The sequence below is a fragment of the Heteronotia binoei genome, chromosome 9, assembly GCF_032191835.1.
Source record: "Heteronotia binoei isolate CCM8104 ecotype False Entrance Well chromosome 9, APGP_CSIRO_Hbin_v1, whole genome shotgun sequence".
In the NCBI taxonomy this organism is placed as follows: domain Eukaryota; kingdom Metazoa; phylum Chordata; class Lepidosauria; order Squamata; family Gekkonidae; genus Heteronotia; species Heteronotia binoei.
In genome coordinates, this window is record NC_083231.1 from 121,375,095 (window position 1) to 121,383,351 (window position 8,257).

General features: G+C 48.0%; 1 protein-coding gene and 1 non-coding gene across 2 annotated transcripts in view; both read left to right on the forward strand.

Moving 5' to 3' along the window:
* Positions 1-8,257, forward strand: part of FBXO41 (F-box protein 41) — a 74,506-nt gene that overhangs the window by 40,894 nt on the left and 25,355 nt on the right. The gene's annotated exons all lie outside the window — the stretch shown is intronic.
* On the forward strand, positions 926-997 carry TRNAP-GGG (transfer RNA proline (anticodon GGG)). The gene has a single exon. It is a non-coding gene; the product is annotated as a tRNA-Pro (tRNA).

Consider the following 8,257-nt stretch of genomic DNA (forward strand, 5'->3'; position numbering starts at 1 on the left):
TGAGGTAGATGAAGATATTGGATTTATATCCCGCCCTTCACTCCAAAGAGTCTCAGAGCAGCTCACAATCTCCTTTCCCTTCCTCCCCCACAACAAACACCCTGTGAGGTGGGTGGGGCTGGAGAGGGCTCTCCCAGCAGCTGCCCTTTCAACGACAACCTCTGCCAGAGCTATGGCTGACCCAAGGCCATGCTAGCAGGTGCAAGTGGAGGAGTGGGGAATCAAACCCGGTTCTCTCAGATAAGAGTCCGCACACTTAACCACTACACCAAACTGGCTCTCCACCAGCCGCCACCTTGTGTCAGAATTCCAGAAGGTTGGGGATTCCTACTATACATGAGCCTGAGCTTCTTGAAGGGGGAAGGGTGGAGTAAACACATAAAAGATTCAAGGATGCCTGTTACGATCACCAGCTGGATGACCTTGGACCTACCACAGCTCTCTCAGAGCTCCCTCAGCCCCACCTACCTCACAGGGAGTCTGATATGGGGAGAGAGGGAAGGAGATTGCAACTGCTCTGAGACTCTGAGATTCAGAGAGAAGGACGGGATATAAATCCAATATCATCATCTTCTTCTTCTTCCTCTTCTTCAGCATTTTTCCTTGCAGGGACTTTTTTATTCCTTAAAAAGCCACCTTAAAAAGCGGAATTCTTCTTCTTCTTCTTGAGAGCCAGTTTGGTGTAGTGGTTAAGCGTGCGGACTCTGACCTGGGAGAAGTGTTGCTGTTGTGAGCCGCCCTGAGCCTGTTTCAGCGGGGTGGGCGGGATATAAATCCAATAAAATTGGGGAGGGACAGTGGCTCAGGGGTAGAGCATCTGCTTGGGAAGCAGAAGGTCCCAGGTTCAATCCCTGGCATCTCCAAAAAAGGGTCCAGGCAAATAGGTGTGAAAAACCTCAGCTTGAGACCCTGGAGAGCCATGAATGGGGCTGTGGCTCAGTGGTAGAGCATCTGCTTGGGAAGCAGAAGGTCCCAGGTTCAATCCCTGGCATCTCCAAAAAGGGTCCAGTCAAGTAGGTGTGAAAAACCTCAGCTGGAGACCCTGGAGAGCCACTGCCAGTCTGAGAAGATAATATTGACTTTGATGGACCAAGGGTCTGATTCAGTATAAGGCAGCTTCATATGTTCATGTTCAAATAAATAAAATAATAAATAAATAACCGGGTTTGATTCCCCCACTCCTGCACTATGGGTCAACCATCGCTCTCATAGGAGTGGTTCTTGAAAGGGCAGCTTTTGGGAGAGCTCTCTCAGCCCCACCTACCTCACAGGTTATCTGTTGTGGGTGGGGGAGGTAAAGGAGATTGTGACCTGCTCTGAGACTCTGAGATTCAGAGTGTAGGGTGGGATATAAATCCAATATCATCTTCTTCTTCCGGACCACTAGGTATGACCCTTGGTGGTGCACCAGAAGTTTCTGGGCTCACATATTGTGCAAAACAACAGTGAAAAGACAGCAGACATGTAAGCCGATGACCGCTGTCTTCCTCTAGTCTGAGGAGGAGAGAGGTGGGGGCAGGCCTGTAGCCACAGCGGGGCCTGCGGGGGCATTGGCCCCCTGATTTCCAGGAAGCCGATTCTGTTTTCCCCTTTTTTTGCCATGGCTGAGCCATCAAAGTGTCGTCAGCAGTAGCTGGAGCAGGGAGAGCTAAGCGGAACTGCGGTAGCACAAACAGCAGGTGGAGAGGAGGGAGGTGGAGGAGAAGAAAGCGGAGAAACCTGCATGGAATGGGCTGCGGGGGGCGGGGCAGATGGAGCTGTTGGTTGCAAAGTGCCAGGGTGGGGGAGAGGGAGGGGGAAGGAAACCCCACTGCTTGCCCGCAAGGTGAAGTCCCTCCTTGACTCCAAAGTTTTATGGTTGGCTGGCTCAACTTGGCTGCTTTCAGAGCCTCCAGCTTTTGCCCCTACCCCAGAAAGCTTCTGAGAAGCAGTAAGCCCTGCAATGGATGGGAAAGGGCCCCCCCCCCTGACTTTTAAAAATGCCCCCCTCCACTTTTAAAATCCTGGCTACGGCCCTGGGCGGGGGAGGGAGTTGTCCTTGAAAGGGCAGCTGCTGTAAGAGTTCTCTCAACCCCACCCACCTCACAGGATGGGTGGGCGGGGGAGGTAAAAGGAGATTGCGACCCACAAGTGTTTGATGCGCCACCCACCCCACCCCTGCCTTCCCAGCTGAGACTGTGTGCTTGGCAGCGTTGCCACGGCAAAGCGGTTGAGCCGCCGACTGGGGAGTGGCCCAATTGTCCCCGTGTCAGGACTGCCGCGAGGAGGCCTGTAATTAGCCCGGCTTGAGTCAGCGGGAGAGACGGTTTTCGAGAAGGAGGCAGGATTGGGGGGGAGAGACATCTGGGGACCCGTGAAGAGCTGCGGGGGGGGGTGCTCTTTTGAGAACAGGGGAAGTTGAATTCACTACGCACATGATTCTTAGGTGTTCCCGGGATAAAGAAGCCCGTGTGAAATGTATATAGAGCCTATATTAAGGGCAAATTCTGGCCTGCTGGAATAAGAACGTCTTAGGCTGCAATCACACACACTAAATAATGCCTTTTCAATCCACTTTCAATGCACTTCTCAACTGGGTTTTGCCAGTTCACACAAGTGAAATCCAGTTGGAAAGTGCATTAGTTAACGTGTGTGATCGCAGCCTAAATCTCATGCTTTCAGATGAAAACCAGATCATTTTATTAGGAAGGAATAAGTTATTTTATTCGGAATTATTAGGAAGGAAATTGAGAACAAATCAGCCAGTATAATATTGCCCCTGTATAAATCGACGTTGCGGTCTCATTTGGAGTACTGTGTGCAATTCTGGTCACCGCACCTCAAAAAGGATATTATAGCATTGGAAAAAGTCTAGAAAAGGGCAACTAGAATTATTAAAGGTTAAGAAAGGTTAAAACGCTTGGGGCTCTTTAGCTTGGAGAAACATCAACTGTGGGGTGATATGATAGAGATTACAAGATTCTGCATGGGATGGAGAAGGTAGAGAAAGAAGTCCTTTTCTCCCTTTCTCACAATACAAGAACTCGTGGGCATTCAATGAAATTGCTGAGCAGTCGGGTTAGAACGGATAAAAGGAGTGATTAACATGTGGAATTCACTGCCACAGGAGGTGGTGGCAGCTACAAGCATAGCCAGCTTCAAGAGGGGGTTAGATAAAAATATGGAGCACAGGTCCATCAGTGGCTATTAGCCACAGTGTGTGTGTGTATATATATATGCGTATATATATATGTATATATATATGTATATATATATATGTATGTATATATGTATATATATATATGTATATATGTATATATATATATATATATATATATATATATATATGTATATATATATATATATATATATATATGTGTGTGTATATATATATGCGTGTATATATATATAAAAAAATTTTGGCCACTGTGTGACAGAGTGTTGGACTGGATGGCCCATTGGCCTGATCCAACATGGCTTCTCTTATGTTCTTAACTCTTATACTGAACATTTTAAGACAATCGTCTATCCTAATACTTATTATAGTATAGACTTTATAGTTGGTGTTGAAGCTTGTAAATTCTTGTATTTCAATTGGTCTGTGACCATAAATAAACTGTCTATCCAAGAACAGGCTGCAGGCAAAAGAAAAGGTCCTAGCCCCTCCCACCCTCCCGTCCCCCGGCTTGGCTCTTGATACCAGACTGTGCTGCTTAAGGCAGCAGGTAAAGGTGGCTTTTTAAGGAATAAAAAAGTCCCTGCAAGGAAAAATATGGGCACATCAAGAAGGGCATTCAATGGGTGACCTCAAGGTAGCTGTTTTACTGCAAAGGAACTTCAAGAACAGAATGGAGAGAGAAATTGCTGAATTACAAATTATTATGAAACTTGGAATTACAAATTATTATGAAACCTTCCCAAGACTGAACAGGGATATTGGTTTTTTTTATCTCATGACAGATGCTAAACCCATTCTCAGTGAGTATAGCTATACATCCACAGTATTCCAAGGTGTTTCTCTTTTAGAATTGTGTATCAGTATAATTATTTGTATTGACATACTCAAAATAGGGATATTGGCTGTATATCTGATTACATATGCTTTACCCATTTTCACTATATTTTATTGTATTCCTTTTTCTTATGGCAAACTAGAATGATGCTTACATGTTAAAAAGTAAATTAGGCGGACAAGAAAATCACTATCCAACATATTTCTCTTTTAGCTGTATTGACACACTCAAATAGGGACTTTGGTTGCTTATCCCATTACATATATTGAACCCATCTCCCATTGTCATTGACAGACAATCTCACATTTTGACATACTACTGTTTTGTTGCTTTCGCATGCTCCTGCTACTCAGATCAAAGGTTTGCTCAATTTGTTAAATTTACTGCATACTGCTGTTATGTTGCTTTCGCGTGCTCATGCTTCTCAGATCAAAAGTTGGCTTAATTTGTTCATTTGACGATTCCGTCATTGTACCATTTTACATTCTAAACCACTGCCTACCAGATAATTTTACTTCACTCTCATTGGTTCTTAAATCTGTACCATGTTGCATTCTGGGCCACTGCCTACCAGCTCTGTATGGCTCTGCTCAGCTATGTATGGCTTTGCTCCCTGTGCTGGATTCCTCGTCTGAGGAAGTGTGCTTAAGAGCACACGAAAGCTGACGCTCTAAAGAAAAATCGGTTGGTCTTCAAGGTGCAACTTGCCTCCTGCTTTGATCAAGAAGAGGAAGAGGAGATCGGATTTATACCTTGTCGTTCCCTCAGAGTCCCAGAGCAGCTTACAGTCTCCTTCCCTTCCTCTCCCCACAACAGACACCCTGTGGGGTAGGTGAGGCTGAGAGAGCCCTCAGACACTCTGAGACTCCAAGTGAGGGGCAAGATGTAAATCCTGCTCCCACCTGAAAACTATCCATGGAAGGCTCCCACCTGTAGAACCCCGTCTCCTTGGAGCTTAGCCCAGACACTTCATTTGGATGTTCTCAAGAACTTGCTGAGAGCCCTCTGAATTCCAATGGCGGGCAGCTTCGTAGAATCTTCGAATCACAGAGTAGAAAGGGGCCATACAAGCCATCGAGTCCAACCCCCCGCTCAGTGCAGGATCAGCCTAGAACAGCGGTGTCAAACGTGCAGCCCAAGGGCCAGATCAGGCCCCTGGAGGGTTCCTATCAGGCCCGCGAGCAAGTCTGCTTTCATCTCCCTCTCTCTTGCTTTCTTCTGCATCGCGGTTAGCTCTGCCAGGCTCTCTCAATCGCACAGGAACTACAGAGCAAAGCCTCTGTTTTCTCCATTGGCTGAGGCTCCTCCCTTGGGGGGGGAAGGCAGAGCTTGTTTTTCCAGGCTCTCTCAATCGCACAGCAGAGCTACTGAGCTAAGCCTCTCTTCCTTATATTGGCTGAGGCTCTGCCCCCTCTGCTGGGGAGGGAAGGAAAGAGCCAGCGCTTCCTTTCCCCAGTTCCCTCGATCACGTGGGAGAGATAAAAAAAATCTTTAATTGTGTTTGTCTGTGTCCTTTATAAAGTCTATATCACTGCTACCTGGCATTACGTTTTATGACACACATAGCCTAACCTGACAAAGTGGCATTTTTGTCATATCCGGCCCTTGTAACAAAGGAGTTTGACACCCCTGGCCTAGAGCATCCCTGAGACGTGTTCATCCAGCCGCTGCTTAATAACAAAGGTCTCTGTGGCCCAACCTGGATGGCCCAGGCTAGCGCAATCTCACCAGATCTCAGAAGCTAAGCGGGGCAAACTCTGGCAAGTACTTGGATGGGAGACCACCAAGGAAGACTCTGCAGAGGCAGGCAGTGGCAGACCACCTCTGTTCACCTGCTCCCTTGACCTGGGTGGCTCAGGCTAGACTGACCTTGTCAGATCTTAGAAGCTAAGCAGGGTGAGCTTTAGTTAGTATTTGGAAGGAAGACCAGGAAAGTCCAGGGTCCCTATGCAGAAGAAGATGAAGATATTGGATTTATATCCCACCCTCCACTCCGAAGAGTCTCAGAGCGGCTCACAATCTTCTTTACCTTCCTCCCCCACAACAGACACCCTGTGAGGTAGATGAAGATATTGGATTTATATTCCACCCTCCACGCTGAAAAGTCTCAGAGCGGCTCACAATCTCCTTTACCTTCCTCCCCCACAACAGACACCCTGTGAGGTAGATGAAGATATTGGATTTATATCCCGCCCTCCACTCCGAAGAGTCACAGAGCGGCTCACAATCTCCTTTTCCTTTCTCCCCCACAACAGACACCCTGTGAGGTAGATGAAGATATTGGATTTATATCCCGCCCTCCACTCCGAAGAGTCTCAGAGCAGCTCACAATCTCCTTCACCTTCCTCCCCCACAACAGACACCCTGTGAGGTAGATGAAGATATTGGATTTATATCCCGCCCTCCACTCCGAAGAGTCTCAGAGCAGCTCACAATCTCCATTCCCTTCCTCCCCCACAACAGACACCCTGTGAGGTAGATGAAGATATTGAATTTATATCCCACCCTCCACTCCGAAGAGTCTCAGAGCGGCTCACAATCTCCTCTAACTTCCTCCAAGGAAGACTCTGCAGAGGCAAGCGATGGCCAAAACATCTCTGGCCTTGAAAACCCTGTATTAAAAAGGTCAAGGTAGTCCCCTGTGCAAGCATCAATAATTTCCGACTCTGGTGTGACGTTGCTTTTCGCAACATTTTCGCGGCAGACTTTTGCCTTCCCCAGTCATCTACGCTTCCCCCCCCCCCCCCCAGCAAGCTGGGTACTCATTTGACTGACCTCGGAAGGATGGAAGACTGAGTCAACTTTGAGCCGGCTATCTGAACCCAGCTTCCGCCGGGATCGAATTCAGGTTGTGAGCAGAGAGTTCAGACTGCCGTACTGCAGCTTTACCACTCTGCGCCACGGGGCTCTTGCCTTGAGGAAAACCCTATAAGCCGGCTGCAATTTCCACTGCTTTGCCCTGCTCGCAAACATTCCGGACATACCCAGTTGGCCACTGTGTGAGAAAGAACCTTTGGTGCGATCCAGGAGGGCTGCTCTGACGTTCCTCTGCCCGTTTGACATCCGTACAGATCTTTGGCTAGGCGGCTTTCCTGCTAATCCGCATCTTCATCTCCGTGCAAATTTTGGGGACGTTTTAAATTGCCGTCTGATTCATTCGATGCAGCGTGAAAAATCTGGAGGGGGTGGGGGGAGGACTCCGAGGCGGGGTTGTGGATGCGGGCAAGTGGAGCTTCTGCATTTTAAAAAAAAAATCGGCGAGCAAAATGAGGCCTGGGTCCCTTGTGAATCAGTCTCAAATTCACAGGTGTTTTTTTTTTAAATATAGAAAATGGCAGGTTCAGTTAATGAAGAAGGAGGGTGGAAATCCTAGCCCGGACTTGTCATGAACAGGCGCCTCTTAATTGTTAGCAACACACAACCCATGTTCCCTCTAAGCTGCAGAGTCTTGTGAGCAAAAATTCTACTTTGCGAGCCGCTGGAATTAAAGCGGTGAGCTACTGAAGCTGGCTATGCTTGCAGGTGGTGGCGGCTGCAAGCATAGTCAGGTACAAGAGGGGATTGGATCAACATCTGGAGCAGAGGTCCATCAGTGGCTCTTAGCCACAGCTTATCTTTGGAACTCTCTGTCTGGGGCAGGGATGCTCTGTATTCTTGGTGCTTGGGGGGGCACAGTGGGAGGGCTTCTAGTGTCCTGGCCTCACTGGTGGATCTCCTAATGGCACCTGGGTTTTTTGGCCACTGTGACAGTGTTGGATTGGATGGGCCATTGGCCTGATCCAACATGGCTTCTCTTATGTTATTATGTCTGGGGCAGTGATGTTCTGTATTCTTGGTGCTTGGGGTGGGGGGGACAGTGGGAGGGCTTCTAGTGTCCTGGCCCCACTGGTGGATATCCTGACGGACCCTGGGTTTTTTAGGCCACTGTGTGACACAGAGCGTTGGACTGGATGGGCCGTTGGCCTGATCCAACATGGCTTCTCTTATGTTCTTATGTGACACAGAGTGTTGGACTGGATGGGCCACTGGCCTGATCCAACAGGGCTTCTCTTATGTTCTTATGTGACACAGAGTGTTGGACTGGAGGGGCCATTGGCCTGATCCAACATGGCTTCTCTCATGTTCTTATGTGACACAGAATGTTGGAATGGATGGGCCATTGGCCTGATCCAACATGGCTTCTCTTATGTTCTTATGTGACACAGAGTGTTGGACTGGATGGGCCACTGGCCTGATCCAACATGGCTTCTCTCATGTTCTTATGT